The following is a 24,349-nucleotide window of genomic DNA, read 5'->3' on the forward strand; positions in this document are numbered from 1 at the left end:
GCTGAGCCAGTATGGAGCCTCACTGAAGTCATGTACAGCAATTTACCCATACACAATCAATTGCAGCATCAAGGCCTTAGACTGTAATTGTCAGGGACTCTCTTTTTAATCTCTGTATGGCACCCAATACAACAGGCCCTTGAACCTCATTAGGACCTCTAGGGCATTACTATAATGTAAAAAATAATAATGTGCCACTCTTAGAAATGTGAATTGCAGGTTTCTACATGGATGGTGAAGGTTATATAAAGGATGCAGATGATTACTTTTCATTCTTCCTTATATAATGGGTCACTCCTTAATCAGGCTCCCACAGCTCTCTCCCATTAACTGCTTGTCTGGTTTTAAGCTTTTCTTTCAGGACCAGTTGTAAGCGATTTTTGCGGAGCAACTGTGTGGTGGTTAGATATGAAGGTGGGTATTTTGGCCACGTATCAGTTTTAACTGGGTTGGGTTTGTATAGGCTGCTCATCTGTGTATTTTCTGGGCTTTTATCCTTGGTGTTTGTCTATGTCAAGTATTTGTGAAAGCACCTTGAGCCATTGAGGATAGGCTCTCTTAATGCATAATTATAAACACATTAAATATGCTATAGTCAGAATTTGGAAACAAGCAAGCAAATAGAAACCCCGTAATAAGTAGGCACGGAGGAATTACCACATCAAATTGGTCCATCTTGTCCAGTATGTTGTCTCTGACACTGGCCAGTGCCAGAGGCTTCAGAGGAAGGTGTAAATACCCCACTTTTGACAATAATGGAATAACCTGCCCAAAGGAAAGTTTCTTCCCATTCCCCACAAGTTAGTGGTTGGTTTATACTCGAAAGGACAGGTCAATATCCATAATTTTTAAATTTTATTTTGTAACTGAATATTCTCTTTAACTATATACATCTATAATCCTACCTGAATCCTACTAAACACTTGGATTAAATGAGATCCTGTGGCAATGAATGCCATGGGTTAATTGCACACTGTTTGTAAAACAATAATTTTTAACTATTTTAAAATTGGTTGCTTTTCAATTTCATTGAATGCCTTGATTTTGTAGCATAAGAAATGGTAAATAGAAGGGTGATGGCCGCCATCTTGGCCAACATATTGGGAATTGAACCGAGGATCTTGTGATGGGTTGTTCACCCCACACCAGCCCTGAAGGGGTTACGGTGGCCCAGAACAGACCAATTAACCTTCCTTTACAAACCCTGTCCTTCACAAACACTAATTGCAGATGAAGCCGAGCTTTATAAAGGGAGGAAGTTTGGAATAGCAAGGGGCTGCAGAGGGAGAGTCTACAGTCACTCTTTGAAAGCAGAGGGTCGGGAGGAGAGGAGGAAACCCAGAGGGGAAGATAAATCCTGGTATCTTAGTCCTGGAAGCAGGGTCAACCCCAGAGGAGTTGTGGAGAAAGACAGCCTGAGAAGGTATGGTAGACAGAAGCCCAGGGAAACTGCAGCAAGGAAGGGAACTGTGTGGCTTGGCTGCTGGTTATAGGGTCACTGGGCGGGAACCCAGTGCAGAGGGAGGGCCTGGGTTTCCCTACCAGCCACTGGGAAGTGGCACAGGATTACTGGACATGCCAACCAGCCAGCTGGTCCGGCGAGACTTTGCTACACCAGAAGTGAGGGGCTTATATAGTGACCTCACCGGAGGGCTGAGTTGCAAAGAGAGAGAACACTGCAATGATGGGGTGAGCATCGACAAGGGGCACCATATGGGAAGAAAGCTGCTATGCCACGCCTGGCCAGGAGGAGGTGCTCTTGTGGGTGAGTGAACACCCATTACAGAAGTAAAAAGCACAAGCTGCTACATCTTGAACTAAAAAGCCAATGCTCCTCAGTGTGTGGCTATAATGACTCATAGCCTTTGCAGATTGGCACAGATGGGGCTCTGATACACACTCACCACTGGGTTACAGGAGCTCCCGCTTTAGCTTCCCTGCATTATTCCTGATTTGGGATAGCTTTGTCATGTCCCCTCTTATTCATCTCCTCTCTACACAAAAGATTCCCAGTCTTTTCAATCTCTTCTCATAGGGCAGCCTTTCCTTTTCTCTAATTGTTTTTGTTGCCTGTCTCTGGACCTCTACTATTTCTGTTTGATCACATTTCTTGGAATAGGGTGACCAAAACTGAACACAGGTTGGCAGATTCATTCTTAAAGCATGGATCTACTTTGAAAAGTGAGCCTGTATTCCATGTTTATTGAATCCCAACAATTTCTAATTTCTTTATTTACAAGTAAAAAATATGTTTCTTTCTAACTTCCAGCCCTGAAACGCAAGCTGGTATCCTGAAAGTCAAACTGTATCCTTTTTTCATTGTGCATCATTCCAATAGATTATGGGGATACAAGCCAAATTTTGCCTGCAGTAATACTTGTTCGATACCTTCGGCTAAAGGGTTTGCACAAGTGTTATTGATTGGAACTCAGTAAATCATTCTGTTAATGTACAAGAGGGAATAGAATCCAGCTCACTCCCCATAGCTATGCTGGCTAACAACAGTTACAATTTACAAAATAGTTAAAGCTTTTTTATCACCAACATCAGCAGAGAGACAGATGGAGCAGGCCTGCTGAGTACAAAGGTGCCATTTTTATATAGTAACGTTTCAGAGAAGAATTGCATTGTAACATTTTTGCTTCCCTAGAAGAGGTTATCCCTGTCCCCTGCTGATTGAGTGGCCTTATCTTATTCATTGCAAAAATATTGCTAAAAACTGTATTTGTCCACTCACATTAATAACGACTTTCTTCTGACACTGTGCTCTTCGATTTCTTCTACCTCAGATAACAATAAGACTGTGTGTATCTTTTGAGAATGCAAATTGCAACATCAGGAATTATTCTGTAGTTTATGTTAATGGTAAAGCTGAACCAGAGATTTAAACATTCCTGGAATTAAAAATATTTTTGTAAGTAATAATACTTCGTAAAATATCCCAATAACAGTCCAATCTAGTCTGGAGGAGGAGAGATGAGAGCAAGATATCTGAAATATTGCTAGTCAAATTAATAAGCAAACAATACAATTCTATATCCTCTTTTAAAATATTCGATTGATATTCTGTGAATTTAACAAAACATTGAAAGGGTCACTGTCAAGACTAACAAATTTATTTGAGCATGCTCTCGAAGACTTTTTGTAGATGTTCCAGGTGTTCTGCCCAGGAATCCAAAAATATGGCCATATCTTCAAGGTAGGTGACTGCATATTCTCCCAATCCCACTAGGAGACCATCTACAAGTTTTTGGAAGGTGACAGGTGCATTTTGCAGCCCGAAAGGGAGCACATTAAGTTCATACAGCCCGATGTGTGATGAAGGCTGACCTTTCCTTGGCGGATTCATCTGCCAGTACCCTTTGGTTAAGTCCAAGGTAGAGATGAACTGGGCCCATCCCAGTTTCTCTAATAGTTCATCTGTGCGTGGCATTGGATAGTTGTCTGGGCGAGTTACAGCATTTAGCTTACGGTAGTCCATGCAAAAATGTATCTCCCTATTTGGTTTGGGAACTAGAACCACTGGAGATGCCCATGCACTGCCGGAGGGGCAGATTACACCCATCTGTAGCATATCCTGGATCTCCCGTTCTATAGCAGTTTTAGCTAGAGGAGACACCCGGTAAGGTTGGGCTCTAATTGTGTAAGCATTACCTGTGTCAATGGAGTGGTGTGCCCGTTCAATCAGTCTTGGGGTGGCTGAGAACATCGGTGCATAGCTAGTGCACAGCTCCTTGATCGGTTGTCGCTGCATATGCCCAAGAGTCATGGAGAGGTTCACCTCTTCCACGCCACCAACACTGTTCCCTTCATAGTAGACACCTTCAGGCCACTCAGCGTCATCTCCTCCCTGGGCTGTAAACTGAAAAACCTTTAATTCTCTGGAATAAAAGGGCTTTAGAGAATTAATATGGTTTACCTTAGGCTTTTGGTTGGAGGTGAGGAATGCTATGAGATAATTAACAGCTCCCAGATGCTTTTGGACCATGACCATGCCCTTCCCATGATACTTCCATTTTATGGGCCTGGAGTGTCTTTAAGACCATGACCTGGTCCCTTACTTTGAAGGACCGCTCTCTGGCATGTTTATCATGCCAGGCTTTTTGGTCTTTTTGAGCATCCTTTAGGTTTTCTTTAGCAAGGGCTAAAGAGGTTCAGAGGGTGTTTTGTAGGTTGGTTACAAAGTCCAGAATGTTAGTTCCTGGAGAAGGTATAAACCCCTCCCATTGCTGCTTCACCAACCGTAATGGCCCCTTAACCTCACGGCCATATACAAGTTCAAATGGTGAAAACCCTAAGCTGGGACGGGGTACAGTTCTGTAGGCAAAGAGCAACTGCTGCAACACTAGATCCCAATCATTGGAGTGCTCATAAACGAATTTATATATCATGGCCTCCAAAGTTCCATTAAACTTCTCCACCAGGCCGTTTGTTTGATGATGGTAAGGGGTGGCAACCAAGTGGTTCACCCCATGAGCTTCCCAAAGGCTTTCCATAGTTCCTGCCAGGAAATTAGTTCCTGCATCTGTGAGGATGTCGGAGGGCCAACCTACCCTGGCAAAAATGTCCCTTAATGCCTGACACACACTTTTAGCCCTAGTGTTGCTTAGAGCTACTGCTTCCGGCCATCGGGTGGCAAAATCCATGAAAGTCAGTATGTATTGCTTTCCTCTGGGTGTCTTTTTTGGAAAAGAACCCAGAATATCCATTAGCTACTCACTGAAATGGAACCTCAATGATGGGGAGTGGCTGGAGAGGGGCTTTGACCTGGTCTTGGGGTTTTCCCACTCTTTGGCACACCTCACAAGACTGGACATAGGTAGAAACATTCTTGCCCAATCCCTCCCAGTGGAACGACTTTCCCAAATGGTCTTTGGTTCAGTTCCCCCCAGCATGGCCACTAGGATGATCATGGGCTAAGCTTAATAGCTTTACCCAGTACTTAGTTGGAACTACCAACTGTCTCTGAGGATGCCAGTCTTCCTGGTGTCCACCAGAAAGAGTTTCCTTGTATAAAAGTCCTCTTTCTACAACAAACCTGGATTGATTAGAAGAGCTGAGAGGCGGTGGGCTGCTCCGTACCACCGCCCAAGCTCTCTGGTGGCTTTCATCTGCTTCCTGTTTGGTCTGGAACTGTTCCCTTGTTGCTGGAGATATCAGTTCCTCATTGGATTGTGGACCTGGGCTTGGTCCCTCTGGAAGTGATGCAGGTGATGGAGCTGTTTCCGTGGACTGTAAACCGCTCTCCACTAGTGCACTATGTTGGGGTTCAGGTTCTGGCTGAGCCTCTTGTGCAGGGTTATCTGCGGCTGCCGGTGCAGGTTTGGTGGGGCCCTTTGGTGTTGGGGTACTGGATTCAGTGCTGGCAATGGTTCTGGTGCTGGTTGTTCCGCCGCCGGTTCTGAGACTGGCTCTGTCTGGGTCTCTGTGACTGGATCCACTACTGCTGTTGCAGATGTTGGCATGGGGTCTGGTTCCATCACCTCTGACCGGGTCCTGATAGAAGTTTCCAGAATAGAGCTAGGTGTGACAGCTTGCTTAGCCTGGCTGCAGGTGACCATTCCCACCCTCTTGGCTAGCTTCACATGATTGGCCAAGTCTTCCCTCAACAGCATGGGGATGGAATAATCATCATAGACTACAAAAGTCCACGTTCCTGACCAGCCGTTGTACTTGACTGGCAACTTGGCTGTAGGCAAGTCAAAATAGTTTGACTTGAAGGGTTGAATCGTCACTTAGACCTCTGGGTCGATTAAATTGGGGTCCACTAAGGAAGCATGGATAGCTGACACTTGTGCTCCAGTGTCCCTCCACGTGATGACCTTCTTCCCACCCACACTCACAGTTTCCCTCCGCTCTGAGGGTATCTGGGAGGTATCTGGGCCTGAGGACCTCTGGTGTGATTCCGGTGCAATGAACTGTAATCTTTTCTTGGGGCAGTTGGCCTTTACATGCCCTAGCTTGTTACATTTAAAACATTGTCCAGCTGACAAGTCACTGGGGCGAGGTGGGTTGCTGGAGAATGGTGTGGCGGGATAAGGTGTCTGGAGTGTTCGTTGGAGTGTAGTTGGGGCCTTGGGCTGTCCCCGGTAGTAGGATGTGGTCTGAGGTTGTCACTTCTGGTATCCGCTCCAACTGTGACCAGGGTTGTTCCTCTCTCCTCTCTCCATCCATTTTGTTCCGGCTTGCCCCACCTCTCTGGCGGTCTGGAACTGCTCGTATTGATCAGCATTCGAAGCAAGACTTTCTGCTGAGTCTATTTTCTTATCCCATAAACACTATTTTATATCCTCCTTGGACATATTCAGGAATTGCTCCTGTATCATCAAATCCCACATTCCTCCAAAGTTAGTTACAGCCCATCCGTTGAGCCATTTATCAAACAGATCTGTCATCTGGTTTACATAAGCCACATTACTTAGTCCAGGTCCTCTCTTAAGGGCTCTAAATTTTACTCTAAGTTTTAGGTGTAACTTGAAATTGTTTTAAAACCAAATCCTTGAATTTATTATAGTCAGAAGCCTCCTCAATAGGCATCTTATTGAATATGTCCAGAGCTCTTCCAGTCAATTTTGCGACCAATGTGGTCATCTTGTGAGCTTCAGGAATTTGATGGAGTGTACACAGTCTCTCAAAGGTGAGAAAATATTCAGCAATATCACTGGATTCATCATACTGTGGACATAGTCGCTCCCATTTGTGGATTGTTGGGGAAGGATTGTTAGGGTTATTTGGTATATTCTTCTAAGTCTTTGCCTTCTCCATCTCCAGTGCATGCTTCCTCTCTTTTTCTTTTGCCTCCATTTCACTCCTGTGGGCAGCCTCCATTTCTTTTTCTTTGGCTGCTTGTGCATCCGTCTCCATCTGTCTGAGTTCTACCCGTCTTTCTTGTTCCTTTTGTTATTCCTCAGCCTCAAATCTGGCTAATTCCAGCTTCTGTTGAACAGTGCAGTCTGTCATCCTAACCTCTCTGTTCTTAACTAACTTTAAACCCAAGAGTTAGAAAGAAAACAAAACAAAAAAACCCTGGCTTGTAAAATTTTGCTGTGCTGTAACCTGATATCCTTTTCTGTGATAGCTGTTCTTAGCCTACAGAAAAATCCTTTTGTTATACCTGCTGCTCTGTCCCCCAGGCAGAGAGACAGAATCTACAGCTGCAATCACATTTTACAAAACCCTTTAAAATCCTGCTGTGCTTCTGGTTCAAAATGATCCCACCGCTCTGCCACCATGTCAAGGTTCCTTCCTCACTCTGAACTCTAGAGTACAGATGTGGGGACCTGCATGAAAGACCCCGTAAGCTTATTCTTACCAGCTTAGGTTAAAAACTTCCCCAAGGTACAAACTTTGTCTTGTCCTTGAACCATATGCTGTCACCACCAAGCGTTTTAAACAAAGAACACAGAAGGAGCCCACTTGGAGATGTCTTCCCCCAAAATATCCCCCCAAGCCCTACACCCCCTTTCCTGGGGAAGGCTTCATAAGAATCCTCACCAATTTGTACAGGTGAACACAGACCCAAACCCTTGGATCTTAAGAACAATGAAAAATCAATCAGGTTCTTAAAAGAAGAATTTTAATATAAGAAAAGGTAAAAAGAATCACCTCTGTAAAATCAGGATAGTAAATATCTTACAAGGTAATCAGATTCAAAACATAGAGAATCCCTCTAGGCAAAACCTTAAGTTACAAAAAGACACAAAAACAGGAATATACATTCCATCCAGCACAGCTTATTTTACCAGCCATTAAACAAAAGGAAATCTAACGGATTTCTAGCTAGATTACTTACTAACTTAACAGGAATTGTAAGGTTGCATTCCTGATCTGTTCCCGGCAAAAGCATCACACAGACAGACAAACCCTTGTTCCCCCCCTCCCCTCCAGATTTGAAAGTATCTTGTCCCCTCATTGGTCATTTTGGGTCAGGTGCCAGAGAGGTTATCTTATCTTATTAACCCTTTACAGGTGAAAGGGTTTTGCCTCTGGCCAGGAGGGATTTTATAGTACAGAAAGGTGGTTACCCTTCCCTTTATATTTATGACAATCACTCTCAGTTATGAGCTCAGATACCTCTACATGAGCTCCAAACATCAGATTAAATGTATAGTTTAGGTCCTAAATTTAGAAAAACCTCAAAGAATTTACAAAATGTATTATTTGTTGACTGCTCAATCAGAGGCAGAATAATCATCTTCTATATCCAGAGGATTCAGGTCATCTATGCCAATCTCCAGCCTAGATGTCTCTGATGTTTGTGGCTACTTTTTGTTGATATAAAGTTGTTTTATATTTTTTTATTAAACAAAAAGGAAGGTGGAGGCATAGCCATAGATCATGGTGGATGCTGATCACTGCAATGGGAGTAACTTTCTGTAACCTCGGCCTATGTCAGGTGATTGGATCCAGGAAAAAAAAATTAGTCTTATACCAATACTCCCCTGGGTCACACTAGAAACAAAAGTGAAATTAACCAGCCTATTTTCATTGTCCCAGATGAGTGAAGTAAACACAGCACAAATGGTGAAAACTAAATTAAACTTTAAAATTGTTTCCATTTTTTTGAGAATCCCATGTGGTGGTAAGGTAAGAGAACTTTATTTAAAAATATTTGATTTTTCAATTTGACTGTGTCGCTTAAATTGGGGTATTGCCTACCCCAACTATTCAAAATTCATGAGTCAGGCCCCCAAAATCTTGATTATCTCAAAAAAATTCCTGTGGACTTTATTTGCCCTCTGGTTTCTGAGCCCTTGAGTCACGACGTTTCAAGCTTTTCTCCACAACAATGATGGCTACAAACCTTTTATTAAGAAATCTAGGATTCTGATATAATCACTTGATTCCTGCATCGGGGACTTTAAGAAACACACCAAATATCTTGTGACCATGAACTGGCAACACTGAAATTGAGTCATGACTTACATTTAATAATACAACAATCTTAGAGCATTATATAGGGCACATAACAACATTATGAAAAAGAAATGTCTTCAGTATTTATAAAATAACAGCCTGCATTTAGTTAATCTGTGCAATACTTTCAGCTTTGCCACAATTAAAATAATTTCAATGTCAAAATCACCGAGATTTCATTCAAGCCTGTTTTCTGTTTGCTTTCCTTATAAAGTTTAGAGCCTGGGAAATGTATCAGCAGGATATGATCGGAAATGGCACTTCTATAGTTATATACAGAGGAAATGTTTCTTCGGTAAACTTCCTTCCACTGGCCTACCACGGTGCCTTAACTGTTACATCAAAGTACCCTCTCGTAAGACTGAAAGAAGTTCAGTAGCTGAATTTCTATACTGATCCCTGGCTTTTCTACTAAAATTGTCAACAGGGTTGAGCAGTCAGTGCCAGTCACTGTAGTGGTGTTAATATTGCCCAGCTAGAAACCAGTCTGAGAACACCACTTCCATATTCCTTACTATTTTTGTACACATATTGTAAGCTGGATATATTGGACAATTAAGCATCATTTCTGCTAGGTACTGAAGCATGTGTATCATTTTAAATAGATGATTAATCCCACTGATGTCAAAGTCTTAAAGTGATACACTTGCTTCAGTACCTTGCTGAACTGGGACCTTAGTTCTCAAACCAGTTTTTTGGGGTAACTCTAGATTTCTTCTGCTAAATTACATTGCATGGAGGCAGCCTTCTTTTTCATAGATCTAAATCACACAGCATGTACTTCGGAAGAAGCCATCCAATTATTTCAGCTCTTTCTCTTGCCCCTAAAAACCCTGACCCCAACAATTTTTGCATAGCTGATACCATCATCCTTTATAGAGTCCAATGATGACAGCTTGACCTCCGTGTATAACCCAGTTTGTCAAAATGCTGCTACCCCAGCATAACTGAATTATTTAATCGCCAGTGACCTAATAACATTTGTGTGGCAGGTGCAATAGGGCTCAGAGAACTAATGAATCACGGGCTGAAGCAGCTCATGAGTCTGGGAGATGAATCATGAAACTAATACAGGGATGAACTAGCAAAAGGGATTATTCTCTCATGTGCTCAATGGACAGAGCAACAAGCTGTCTCAGTTCCTGAGTTCCTGGAAATCAGCCCCTTCAATACTGTGACCCGTAACTTGGAATCATGTGGCTCTTCCTGGAGATGGCAGATTTCATTGTTGTCATGTCTGTAACCAGTCAGGGAGGAAAGATGTTTTGGACCTCATCCTGCTCTCGTTGAAGACCATGGCAAAACTTTCATTGACTTTAACAGGCGTGTCATCAGGCCCTTTGAAGGCTCGGGATAAGGTTTGCAAACCCTAAAAAACAAAACTGACGACATTTCAATCAGTGTCAATAGTTGAGGTCTGTGACAGGATTCCCACTGGTTATTAATGTAACAGCTATTAATGTAACAGATTACAGTAGCATTGCTTTATGAACTATAATCCTGAGGAAATCTGATTAATTCTGAGAACAAAAAGTGACCTGTGTTGCATTTATTATGATGATGTATTATTTATTAAGCACTGACAGTGTGCATGGTACTCTGCTGACATGGTGGAAGACAAACTCCCTGCAATGGACACAAATCAGACGTCAAGAATTATAACATTCAAAAACCAGTTGGAGAACACTTCAATCTCTCTGGTCACTCGATCACAGACCTAAGAGTGGCTATACTTCAACAAAAAAGCTTCAAAAACAGACTCCAATGAGAGACTGCTGAATTGGAATTAATTTGCAAACTGGATACAATTAACTTAGGCTTGAATAGAGACTGGGAATGGATGAGTCATTACACAAAGTAAAACTATTTCCCCATGGTATTTCTCCCCCCCCCACCCCACCCCCCACTGTTCCTCTGATATTCTTGTTAACTGCTGGAATTAGCCAACCTGCTTGTCACCATGGAAGGTTTTCCTCCTTCCCCCCCCCCCCCCCCCCCCCCGGCTGTTGGTGATGGCTTATCTTAAGTGATCACTCTCCTTACAGTGTGTATGATAAACCCATTGTTTCATGTTCTCTGTGTGTGTGTATATAAATCTCTCCTCTGTTTTTTCCACCAAATGCATCCGATGAAGTGAGCTGTAGCTCACGAAAGCTTATGCTCTAATAAATTTGTTAGTCTCTAAGGTGCCACAAGTACTTTTCTTTTTGCGAATACAGACTAACACGGCTGCTACTCTGAAACCTGTCCCTGCCCCTCGGTGAGTACTCCAGTAGAGGAAGGATGGTCCACTGGTTAGAGCACCAGCCTAGGACTTGGGAGATCTGGATTCAGGTCCCTGCTCCAACACAGACTTCCTTCCTTGACCATGGGCAAGTCACTTAGCATCTCTGTGCCTCAGTTCCCTGTCTGCAAACTGGGGATAATAGCATTGCCCTATCTCACAGGAGTGTTGTGAGGACAAACCCATTAAAGATTGTGAGGCATTCAGATACTGTGTAAGGGGGCCATATAAGCACCTTAGACAGATGACCAACTAAGTCAAACTGTTCACATCTGAGATGCAATACATAGCAGGGTTCCAGCCTGAGACCGAACATCCACACTGCTGTTCTTAGCACCTAGTCAGTTGATCCATGCTCGGAGACTTTTGCTGTGTAGACATACCTCACGTCACTGGATTGAGAGGATACTTCCTTTACACCTGTGGTTCCCAAACTATGGGACCCCCCCCCGAGGGGCACGGAGGAACATTCAGGGGGCATAGCGTGGTCCGGGCCAGCCCTCACAGGCCCAGGGAGGGAGTACCACCCAGTCCCGCTCCGCTCACAGCTTTGCTCTGACCTCAGCTCCGCCCCAGCCCCTAGCTTCAACCCTGGCCTTCTGTCCCCAACCATATCCTGGCTGCAGCTCCAGTCCTAGACCTGCCTCCCGCCTCAGCCCCTGGCTCCCAGTCCCAGCCTCAGCTCCCTTAGTTCTGTCCACCCACCCACCCCCCTCCCCAGAGCTGCAGCCCTGCTCCCAGCCTGGTTCCTGACTGCAGCTCTGGGGGGTATGTGTGTGTGGACAGGAGTAAGGGGGGGAATGATGTGGCAAGTTTGGGGACCACTGCTTTACACTCACCAACAATTGAGTCCCTGAACAAAGCCCACTTCCAAATGTGAGACAGCATTGGGCTTATAAGAAAGTAATCAGCGATAAGTAACTTTTTGGATCCAGTGACGGTAAAGTTTCCTTGAAAAGGTGATTTATCATCAATCATGTTAGTAAGAACCCAGGCACTTTCCATAAGTACTGGCAACAGCAGCCATCATAGTGACATACCCTGCATCAGTACAGTGTGACCGAGAATCTGAGACTGAAGAAACAGATGTACAACCCTACAGGGGAACCTGGTTACAACACAGTTATCACCTGGCATACTTAAAGCACCGGTTGGTCTGGTGGTATAAGCTGAGCTATAACCATGTCCCCAAACTATATTAACTCCTGGCATGTGGATTTAGCTCCTGTAGGACAAGTAGACGATAGTTAGGCTGCAGACACACATTTTAGTTCTTTTTGCCACGACAGAGATACTGTAACTCTTACTTATGTGATTATATAGAGCTTACCAAATCTGCCTTATCAAACCAGATAAACTTGTGTGCAGAGAGAAGCAGCCATCTTGTTAGAATTGCTGCAGGCTGTTCCCAGAGGACAGATACACACTGCTGTCTCATGGACGCTTCACTTGTATTCATTCCTGGTCTTTCCTTTATCTAAAATAAGGCATTTTAAACTATGAGTTCATGGCTTCGTCTTTATGTGTAGAAACAGAACATATTTTCTCTTGGATACATTGGGCCTAAGGTTCTTTAATCAGTGCCCTGAGCTCAAATTTTGTCTCTGGCTACCTGGCAAGAATGATTTGTTTGGTGTTACGGGGGAGGGGTGGGTGTCTAACTATGGAACTGGACCCTCAGTTCCAAGGTGGCTCACCAGAGGGAAAAGATTCCAGGTTGACTCAAATGGGAATGACATGACTAATGGCTAATGTAAGTCATCTTCCTGCCATGACTTTTACAAATGAGCTATAAATCACATCTCTAAGGGCTCCATTCTGCCATCCATACGTATGCTGAATCATGCCTGATTTTGCAAGTCATCTTATTAACTTCTGGATTATTCATGGAGCAAATTTCTCATCAGGCCCTAATTTTGCAATGAGCTAACTGCTTTTGACCAAATGAGGGAAGATGCAAATCTTCATCCAGTCCCAGACATTGATTTAGTCCAGACCCACACTCCAAAAAGGCCCTTTCCCACAGCATTTTTGTAGGAATGTTGTAATGTTGCATTGTGTCACAATATTGTGGTGGTGTATTGTGACTCATCAGTATGATAGTTGATCTGGTCCTCGTGGCTACTTAATCCATCCCAGCCCATCAATTGAGATCAAGTCACATTTAAAGTCTGAGAAAGGTTGCTTAACTTTTTTTCCCTCTCAATTTTTGCAGTTCTTTCCATCTGGGACTGGAAATGGAAGCACTGAAACGTAAAAGCAGCTATATTTGCAAGATTTCCAGCTTGGCTTATAATTAAATACAAGGTATCACACAAGAGGATCTGTTTTCTTGAGATTTCCAGCCCACTTCTGAAAACCAAAGATGCTGAAATAAGGACCTGAACTTGCAGATTGTCATGGGGTGCAAGGGAAGGCACCTGTGACTTGATTGCCTGCTGCCCAATTGACTGAAAGGGAGGGGCACTTGTGACCAATTGGCAGCTGCTGATGGATTGAAAGGGAAGTTACCTGGGTGATGTGAGGCTGGGAAGAGTGGATCAGAAAGGAGGGAGGTTAAGTGCTTCCTATACAGAGAAGGGGAGCTAGGAAGAGTGGACCAGAAAGGAGGGAAGTTAAGTGCTTCCTATACAGAGATGGGGAGCAGTTTGAGCTGGGGCTGAGCTCCTGATAGAATGCTGGAGGGAAGCAGTTGGGGGAAGCCTTCTTGAGACACAGTCTGAGAATCCATAGAGCATAAGCCCAGGAAGAGGGACCTGGGTAACCCAGAGGACTCTGAAGGGAAAAGATCAAGGAGTGGCCAGGGAGGGCTGAGATGCTGTGTTATCTGGAGAAACTGAAGCCAGACCTCAGAGAAGAGGGCCTGTGAAAGGGAACTAGATAGCCCTCAGAAAATGAGGCTGGGCACTGCAGAACCAAGTGAGGGCCAGAAGCGGGTGCTGCAGAACAGAGTGTGCTCATCTGCACAGGTGCTTGAGCTGTTCAGCTGCTTGTGCAACAATTTTGAAGGAATCTGTAGTGCTGTTAAATCTCTTTAAATCTTGGAACTTCCACAGCCACTGTAGTTGCTCAGTAAAGGCCAACAATCTTTTAGAAAAACAATCCCATCCAGGCACTGATTGAGACAAAAGTGAAGCTGGGGCTTTGTATTCCTCTTTCCAGCATATAAACAGTTAAAGTCATGCATGTGTACACAGAGGGCATGTCTACACTGCAGTAAAATACATACAACTGCTGGGGGCACTGGGTTCGGGGTGCTGGACTACACAATTGCAGAACATCTATACTGCAATTGTATAGCCCCACAGCCTGAGCCCCGCAGGCTCGAGTCAGCTAACATGGGCCAACTGCAGGTATCTTATTGCAGTGTAGGCATACCAGAGGTGCCTAGAGTAGTAAAGCCTAAGGTGAAGATGTTGTTTGATTGTGGAGTTTTCAGTGTACAAATGATACCCAGCTCTAAAAGCATTACTGGTGCAGTTCAGTGACCTAGGCAGTGTCTAGACTTCATTGTAAGCTAGCTGGCTGAGACTCAACCTGGATAAGACAGGTCGTTAAGAACATAAGAATGGCCATACTGGGTCAGATCAAAGATCCATCTAGCCCAGTATCCTGTCTTCCAACACTGGCCGGTGCCAGGTGCTTCAGAGGGAATGAACAGAACAGGGAATCATCTAGTGATCCATCCCCTGTTGTCCATTCCCAGGTAATGCATGTGTCCTCTGAGTAAGAAAAGATAATTTTGTCTGTCTTGACTAGGGAGTACACCCATGATTTGCCAGTCAAGTTTTCAAACTCTGGGGGTCTTGCTGGAGCCCAAACTAATCTTGGTTGTCCAAGCAAGAAAGTCATTACTTTTTCTTTTGGATGTGGACTTTACCACAATGACCCATGCTTTTATCACCTTGAGTTTGTTATTGCAATATGCTCTACCTGGAGCTACACCTGAGGACCATGTAGAAGTTTCAGCTGGAGTGACACAGTATGTAGCAGCCAGTTTGCTTGGGAGTATTTCTCACTGGCAAAACATTATGCTGTCTGATCCATGATCCACCCCTGGCTTCCAGTTTGTTTTTAGGTGTAATTCAAGTTGTCAGTTTTAATCTATAAAATCATAAATGGCTTGCATCCTGGTTATCCAAAAGACCACCTCACTCTCCCTGAGTGACAACCCAGCAATTGAGATCAGCAGAGGTGTTCGAGCTAACAGCCTCTGCTTTAAATGGGGATGTTTTCAGGCATTATCCCTAACAAAGCCAAGGCTGTTGGCCTTCTGGCAACAGTACGAGTTCTGTGTAATATTTCAGGCTTACACGATGGGGATGGGTTGAGAAGTGCATAAATAGGTTACATGGGAGTGTATGTCAAATGTTATTTCTCAGGGTTTGAAGAGGTGTTTTCATAGGCACATTGTATATCAATAACTTATATTGTAAGCTTTGTATCTAGTTTTATGTTGTACAAACATTTCAAGTCTAGATGGAGTGCATTCTATAAATTGGAAAGAGAACCTTCCAGATGGTCCTTTTAAAATATGAAATGTCAGATTTTTGCAGTTTGTAGTGCATAGTTCAGACTATGTACAAGTCCCAGTGTATTTTATGGCTGCAGAATTTGCTACAGAATCAACCTCTTGCAGAACTGTGCTCCAGCTCTGATGTTTCTAACGTGTAGTGTCATGACCATAACCTTGAAAATATGAACTAAATGTAAACAAATGCAGTATTCTCTTATTGAGTCTGCAGACAACATGAAATGATAGCTCTGAGAGAGAGGTGAACTGCCCCAATCATCTCAATGGGTTGTTGAAACCTAAAGATGGATGTTTTAAATGTCAACACTGTTAACTGTCTCACTAATCATTCCCAGCAGTTATCATCAGCTAACAGGCTTATCCCACAATCCCAAACTGTCTCCCACACTTTCCCAAGTGACAAATGACCCCCTACCACAAGCTACTAAAATATCTAATTTCCCCCGACGACAACTTCTATGATGAACATGATTAGTGCAGAAACTGTAAAATATTGAAAACTGAAAATGTGGGGTTAGCATAAATCTAATATAAAAATAACACTGGATCTACTGTACTGTTTTTATTATTCATGTTCATATCTTATTCAGACCCATCATTTTTTAATTTCAATTAGGCTGCTGAGGATTTTCCAGTCTGTCAACCAGAGTGCTGTATAGTCTAGGGAATCTGCTACAGAACTTTGTTCTGGCTTGAGACCAGCCATCTCAAGATAGAGGGTCAAATTCTGCTCTGTTCTAAAAATCAGTAATTCCAGTCCAGATTTACACAAGTGTAACTTGAAAAGGAGTACTTGTGGCACCTTAGAGACTAACAAATTTATTTGAGCATAAGCTTTCGTGAGCTACAGCTCACTTCATCGGATGCACATCCGATGAAGTGAGCTGTAGCTCACGAAAGCTTATGCTCAAATAAATTTGTTAGTCTCTAAGGTGCCACAAGTACTCCTTTTCTTTTTGCGAATACAGACTAACACGGCTGCTACTCTGAAACGAGTGTAACTGACAGCTGAATTTGGCAAGAGTCTCATTGTTCTTTTATCAGCTCCAGAAACTTCATCATCTGAATTGGAACTCAGAGAGGACAAGTATGGAGTTCTAAGGTTGCTGGGTGCTGGTTTTTTAAGCTTCTTGCTGTTGGGAAAGCAAACACAAATGAGCAGAGAACATTAGCAGTATGGCATGGTTTTGGAAAGAAAAAGAGTCCCTAGATAATAATTGTCCAGTATTTGAGCTGCCCTCTTTTGCAAAGTTTATTCAGAATGAATTTTCACTGCAGCTAGGGAATGTTGTTATTAACAAGCCCTGCAGGGTTTGGATATTGAGACTGTAGAATGATTGACATTTTTAAAGGCAAACATGGGCCTTTAATTGAGAAGTAGCTGTTACTAAAAATGCTGGCCTAGCTTTTGACATGGTTAGCCACGATTGGTGCGTAATGTCAGTTGAAAGGGGAGGCCACGTCCCAGTGAAAAACGAATCCAAATGTATATGAATCAGAAATACACTTAATATTCCTGACATGGGGATGATTGACAGAGGGTATGTCTACACTGCAGTTAGATACCCGAGGCTGGCTCATGCCAGCTGACTTGGACTCAGGCATAGGGGCTGTTTAATTGCTATGTAGACATCTGGGCTCAGGCTGGAGCCTGGGCTCTAGGACCCTGCGAGGTGGGAGGGTCCCAGAGCTCGGGCTCCAGCCCGAACCCAGAATTCTACACTGGAATTAAACAGCCCCGTGAGCCCAAGTCAGCTGGCACAGGCCTACTGTGGGTTTTAAATTGCAGTGAAGACATACCCTAAAAGGCCAAGAAAGTTATACATTCAGTTATTTCCCACATGGTGGGGGGGGAGGGGTCTTAACCCTGTCTTCTCCCAAAGATCTTCCAATGGGCTTTTAAAATCACTTTTAAAATTCTCTGTAGAGGAAATGAAAAATAGGCACGCTGAAAATATTTTATAAAAATGCCTTCTCTACTTTTTTATCTGTAGCTCTCAAAGTGCTATGCTGTATTTTAGCACAGCTCTCCCTGTGAGGTGGTACTCCCATTTTACAGCACTTGCTCAGCAACACGCAGGAAATCCATGGCACAGTAGGGAATTGCATCAGAGCCTTCCAAGTGCTGGGCTAATGCCCTTAAGCACTAGACTAGGGGTAGGCAACCTATGGCACACATGCCAAAGGCGGCACGCGAGCTGATTTTCAGCGGCACTCGCACTGTCCAGGTCCTGGCCACCGGTCCGAGGGGCTCTGCATTTTAATTTAATTTTAAATGAAGCTTCTTAAACATTTAAAAAACCTTATTTACTTTACATACAACAATAGTTTAGTTATATATTATAGACTTGTAGAAAGAGACCTTCTAACAACGTTAAAGGAATTACTGGCACTCGAAACCTTAAATTAGAGTGAATAAATGAAGACTCGGCACACCACTTCTGAAAGGTTGCCGACTCTTGCACTAGACCCTCCTTCCTCCCTTATGATGTACATTTTCGGAAGTGACTAGTGACGTTTGATGCCTCTATTTATGGGTGCTTCATTTAAGGCACCATAAAGGGGCTTGAGTTTTATAAAATGCTGAGCATTTGCTCTTTGAAAATAAGGTGCTTTTTGACAGAGTCAAGTTAGGTAACCAAGAGCACTCATCGCTTTTGAAAATTTAGCGCATTGCTTTTAGTTTTTTAAACGAGTCATCTAACCTATCAAGACAAAGAATATTAAAAATTGAACTTATTTTTCACTAGTGATGCAGATTTATTTTGCATTCCACTCAGCTTACATGCTCATCAGTGACACTTTTTGACTCTCATGCACAATGCTTTATTGGCACTATTAGTTATTTAGTTGTGTAAGTTTTACACACCCATGAGTTTGAGATCCTTATCTCAAAGAGCCTGGCAATTTAACCTCCCTAGAGGAAGGCCACTATATGTTGGCTCATAACACTGAGGAAAATTTAATACTGGGGAGGAACCTGTTTTAATTGGCATTTTAGAAAATCATAACATTTCTATAAACTTCACCTTTTGTAAAAAATACTTTAAATGACAACTACTGAAATTGGAACCTATTCTAAACTAATAGTGCCCCTTTAGTTATGGGGGGAAATCAAGATTGGGAAGGGATAGATATAACTATCTATCAATAACTAAAGATAGGCCTGAACAAGAACCCCAGATCCAAACCCCCCTGTACTTTTGGGAGTACATTGGAGTCACATCTTACACAGGGGTTAGGTTCTAAAGTCAGCGCATAAGGCAAAAATCGCGTATAGTCAAAATTACCCTTGAAAATCCCTTAAATCACCCATAAAGTACAGTATACTGTACATGGTTTTGTGTATACAATCCTGTACAGTAATATGTATAAATGTATAATGTATACAGTAATGTACAGTATATAACAGAGTACACATGCAAAAGATAATTTTACAATACTGTATTTTTAATTACAGGGGGTCGTCAGGGCTTAATGTCAATCCAGGAGACGGAGGTGACGGAAAGCTTGGGTTATGGAGAGCGAGTTGTAGACGAAGTGGTTGGCTCTGGTTCAGCTCGAGAAGTTGATTGCGTAGGCTCATCTGCTGCTGGTTGTTTTTCCTTGAAAAACATGGTGATCGGCAACTGTCGCTGTTGTCTCTTGAGCTGCTCAAACATTTCTTGATAAGGTCTCAAATCGTCCGTAATACTACGTGTGATTTTGAGGCTTCGTTCCATAGAGGGATCGTATTCAGAAATTAAATCATTCAAGTGTTTCGCTGCTTGGAACACTTCAGCAAATTTATGAAGATTCCAACTTGCTGGCTCTTCCTGTTCATCGTCATCATCTTCATCTTCTGGAGTCGATTTCATCAGTTCCTCTAACTCTTCGTTAGTCAATGTTTCTCTATGGCTCTCAATTAATTCTTTGATGTCGACAAAGCCTTCACCACCCACTTGCCTGGCCACCTGGACAATGTGTTTCACTTCTTTGTCAATGGTCGGGAAACTCTTAAAATCATTCACACATTTTTTCCGTAGGTTTCGCCAACATGCATTGACTGTTTCAGGCTTGATTGCATCCATTGCCTGTTTAATGTAAGTGATGCAATTGGCAAAGTTGAAGGACTTCCAACACTCTATCACATTAACATTGGGATCAGCATCCATAGCGCTACGTATCTGTGAGAATGTAAGCCTCATGTATGTGGCCTCGAAAGAGCGACTCACACCTTGGTCGAGAGGCTAGAGGTGGTATATGGGGGGGGGGAGAAAGATAACTTCAATGTCATTATGCACAAACTGGAGTGCTGCAGGGTGGTCAGGAGCATTGTCTACAATCAGCAACACTTTAAAGTCAAGTCCTTTCTCTTCGAGGTACTGCTTGACTTCCGGAATGAAACACTTGTGGAATCAATCCAGAAATAATGCTGCTATCACCCAAGCCTTTTTATTTGATTGCCAGAACACAGGCAGGAAATTTTTGTTCTTGCCATTTAGGGCACGGGGATTTGCAGCCCTGTAGAGCAAGCCTGGCTTTATTAAATGCCCAGCCGCACTGCCACAAAACAACACAGTCACACGGTCTTTAGCTGCTTTGAAGCCAGGGACTTGTCTTTCTGATTTCGAAGTGTAAGTTCGGGTCAGCATTTTTTTTCCAGAAGAGCCCAGTCTTGTCAGCGTTAAAAACTTGTTCCAGAAGATAGCCCTTTTCTTCTGTGATTTTCTTTAATTGTGTGGGATAGGCTTTTGCTGCATCTTCATGGGCAGATGCAGCTTTACCAGTAGTCTGCACGTTTTTGAGGTTGAAGCGGTTCCTAAAACTGTTAAGCCAACCTTGGCTGGCTTTGAATTCCTTCTCATCAGAGGGCTGTCCCTCTTCGGCAGGAGGTATGAACAATGCATAGAGGCTAAGAGCCTTTTCTCGCAACGTGTTGCCATCGATAGGCACACGTTTACGGTTCATGTCTTCCAGCCATAAGTTTAATGCCCTTTCAGTCTTCACTAATGTCTTATCACATACATGGCTCGTCACCTTAGCAGTTATTGGAGCACTTGATGCCACAGCTTGACGAATTTCTCTCTCTCTAATCTTGATGGCACGGATGCTAGATTCGTTGCGGCCATATTTACGCGCCCCAGGTTGGAGACTCACATACTGTCTCTCAATAAGTCCAACACAGCCAGTTTTTCCTCCAGTTTTGGAACAGACAGGGCCGGCTCCAGGCACCAGCATTCCAAGCAGTTGCTTGGGGCAGCAGTCAGAAAGAGGCAGCAGCTTCTCTCCCTCCTGCTATCCGTGGTGGCAATTCGGTGGTGACAGGTTTTTTCACTGCTTGGAGTGGCAAAAACGGTAGAGCTGGGAACAGATTGCTGTTTCTTTGGTTGAGCACCAGATGAAGTAGTTGGTTTGCGTTTTAGGGCCATGTTGTACGAGAAATACATAATTTTTAAACAGTAGAATCACACTCAGTGTGGTGAGATGCTCACACTATGAGAGGCCTGAGGGAACAGCAGATTCATGTCTCCCATCTCACGCTCACTCCGGGGTAAACACTCATTGAGTGGAATGGTGGGCAGAATTGCCTGCACTATTTACAGGTATCTTGTTATTTTTCTTTTTTTTTTTGCCGAGCGTGTATAGTTGAATTTGCATAAGTTAAATGCGCATATGATGTGACTCACCTGTGTTTAAAATAACCTTGATCCAGATTCACATTTTTCACTTGTCCCTTATATTTATAATAAGCCAACACAAAGTCCAGGTCCATATTGCCCATTCCCCTCCTGAACTTTGAGTGTTCAAAGTCCAGATCTGGATCTAATTTTAGCATCTTGCACTTAATAATCAATGATATTCCATGACAGCTGAATGAGCTATTGCATGCACACTCATTGGGCTGATCATAAGCTTCAATCCTACTGTGCTTAAAAAAATGTGCATATCACATAGCCTACTCTAGTGTCTTAGAATTACATAGATTAGATGGTGTATTTAGCTTGTTAAAAGGCTACTTTCAGCAATTCTATTCCTGTGTCAATCAGAGGGCTCACTCCAGCAAAACACATGGCATGCCTTTCCCCCAGGTTCTGAGTGCACTGCTATCATAACAATCCCAAGCATTGAAAGTGGAGGGAAGCTGTCCTCGCAAACCCCTGAATCACTAATGATCAGCACCTGTTTCCTCAAGATTCTCTTTGATTTAGTACTAAGACCTAGTATTTGCTGGTATAATTTCTTCCTGCCCTCATTTCTTGGTTGTTTTGGATGGGATTAAAATCTCCTCAGGTTTGCAAGATTGCTGAGTTATTTTGTTTGTTTTTAGGAGAGAAAGGAAGAAGTAGGTTGAGCTAATCTCCCTCAGCTTTAGCCAGGGCATGCTGCAGAACTGAGCACTCTTACACTAGTGAGTGCTCTATTGCTCACTGCATCTCCCATAGCAGGAGTTCCATTGGAAGAAAGAAGATAAACTCCCAGATGGGATTATGGGATCAGCAAAAAGAATAGCAATAACAACCCCCCACCCTCCTTGCTCTTGGAGTTCTGAACCAGCAGAATATCTGTTACCCACTCTTTGAGGATACCATTTGGGACACTTCCAGAAACACTGCTATGCATCGCAATAAGTCCCCTCTGTTCTGATGTTTGGCATCATGAGTCCCCCTGACAAGTCTTACCTGGCCTTTACTAACTCTAGTTCTGATTGTGGAGCGAGGAGTACCTGTATATTCGATGGGAAATTGAAACCCCATTCATCTCTGAGCTCAATCTAAATTATTTATATGGTCCCCATTACCATAATAACTGAGCACTTCACCGTCCTTGATGTATCTCTAGTTAAGTTCTATCCTCCCCATTTTACAGAAGCAGAACTGAGGCACTCACTTAGAAATTACTCTCTGAAATTAATTATTTAGAGAGACTAAGTGACTTGCCTAAAGTCACACACACAATCTGTGGTAGATCAAGGAACTGAACCCAGCTTTCCTGAGTCTGATTAGAGTTCAAACTACTGGACCCTCCTTCCACTCTGAAAAGAGCCAAAGGGTCTCTATATACAAAATAGAAATCACACTTGTTTGTCAAGAAAAAAAGTATTTATCGACTGTTAATTGTCTTGGCATTGTGCATTCTTGCAAGAGGCGGCTATCCAAGAAGGTCACACTATTATGATTGATTAAGCAATATAATCCAGTCCCATTTTCTTTAAATACCCTGCCTACCAATACTCTTGCTCTCAGTATTGTTGAGACCTAAAACAATAGAAAAGGGCTCGAGCTGTAAAATGTGACTTGGGATTCCAGGCTTAGGAGCATTCAGATCCAGCATTTTAGGGTGGTCAATTAGACAGATAAGGGCCATTAACAACAAAAATTTGGAACTAGATTTGGGTTGGGAGTTCAAAATTCTGGAGATGGTTAAATCCAGGGTTTAGATTTGGGCCAGTCTTTAGAAATAAATTTCAACCATTTCCAATGTTTGTCCTTCTCATAGCATGTAAACCAGTACAGCAGGGGAACATGAAGTGTCCCTTAGTTTGCACTACAATGTCCTTAAATTAAACCAGCAGCTATAGCATCAGAAAACTGTTCTCAGTGCCATATCAGATAAACATCTCTGTTCTTTCTCCAGGGCAGTCTCCTTCCTAAAAGTTCAAACCCACACAGTTCACAGAGTTTAAAGCATAAACCAGCACGGAGTGACTGAAATGGGATCTTTCCTTCTTCTCAGCTCTTTTACCAGAGAGGGAACCTGAGTTTGATTTGTGTCTGTGGAACAGCTCAGTACTGAAGGTATTCGTTGGGCAAAACTGGACAGATTTGTGAGTATCCAGAAAGATTCTCGTGACTCCTCAGAGTGAGATTTCCACACTTTCACAGATGCAGAGATTGGACAATCTATTAGATCATCCCACCCACCTCCCTGCCGTTGCAAGTTTGTTCACTACATTTCTGCCAGCAAACATAGTGTGATTTGTCTCAGTTTTGATTCAAGGTGAAATCTGGCTGTCTTCACTATTTTTTTGCAGCAAAACCACAATATAGTTTTGCACTGACAGTATAGATTTCATCAACAGATGATAGCAACAAAGCTGAGGTGATCCCATATGATTTGCATTGTCTAGTAGCTCTCTTTCACAGACCTCTAGCCTGAACATGAATTAACATCTGACTGAATTCTGAAGGCCTTGCTTAGTTTATACTCAGATCTTACATAGTCAAACTCTCTTTGGGTACATCTACACAGCAAAGAAAAACCTGCAGCTGGTCCCCTTCTGGGACTAGATATTACATGTGATCAGTCTCACCTGTGGAGTGCCTTTTCTATGGAAAGTTAAAGTCATGACTTCAGTGTCCTTTTATTTCATTTTTTTAATGCGACTTGTTCATTCTTTGGTTTCTAAAGACTCTCTTCTGGGCTGAAATAATTAATTTCAGAGAGTAATTTCTAACAGCTCTGAGTCTTCTTTCTGTTGATTTAAATAGGGCTTACCTAGAGGTGTGTAAGGCATAACAAGAAGGTATTTCCAGTGCATGCACAGCAGTCACATTTTCTATCATCGGGTTCTTTGGCTATTAAAAAAATGATTGACACTCAGGCTATGTCTATACTACAGACCTACAGTTGCA

The 24,349-nt window shown here is 43.0% G+C and overlaps 1 long non-coding RNA gene across 1 annotated transcript; it reads left to right on the top strand.

Annotated features, from left to right (window-relative positions):
- Nucleotides 1-3,927: 3,927 nt before the first annotated feature.
- LOC122457915 lies at nt 3,928-20,164 on the top strand. The gene is made up of 3 exons (XR_006277645.1): nt 3,928-3,938; nt 4,971-4,977; nt 19,970-20,164. It is a non-coding gene; the product is annotated as an uncharacterized LOC122457915 (long non-coding RNA).
- Nucleotides 20,165-24,349: the final 4,185 nt, after the last annotated feature.

The sequence above is a fragment of the Dermochelys coriacea genome, chromosome 1, assembly GCF_009764565.3.
Source record: "Dermochelys coriacea isolate rDerCor1 chromosome 1, rDerCor1.pri.v4, whole genome shotgun sequence".
NCBI lineage: Eukaryota > Metazoa > Chordata > Testudines > Dermochelyidae > Dermochelys > Dermochelys coriacea.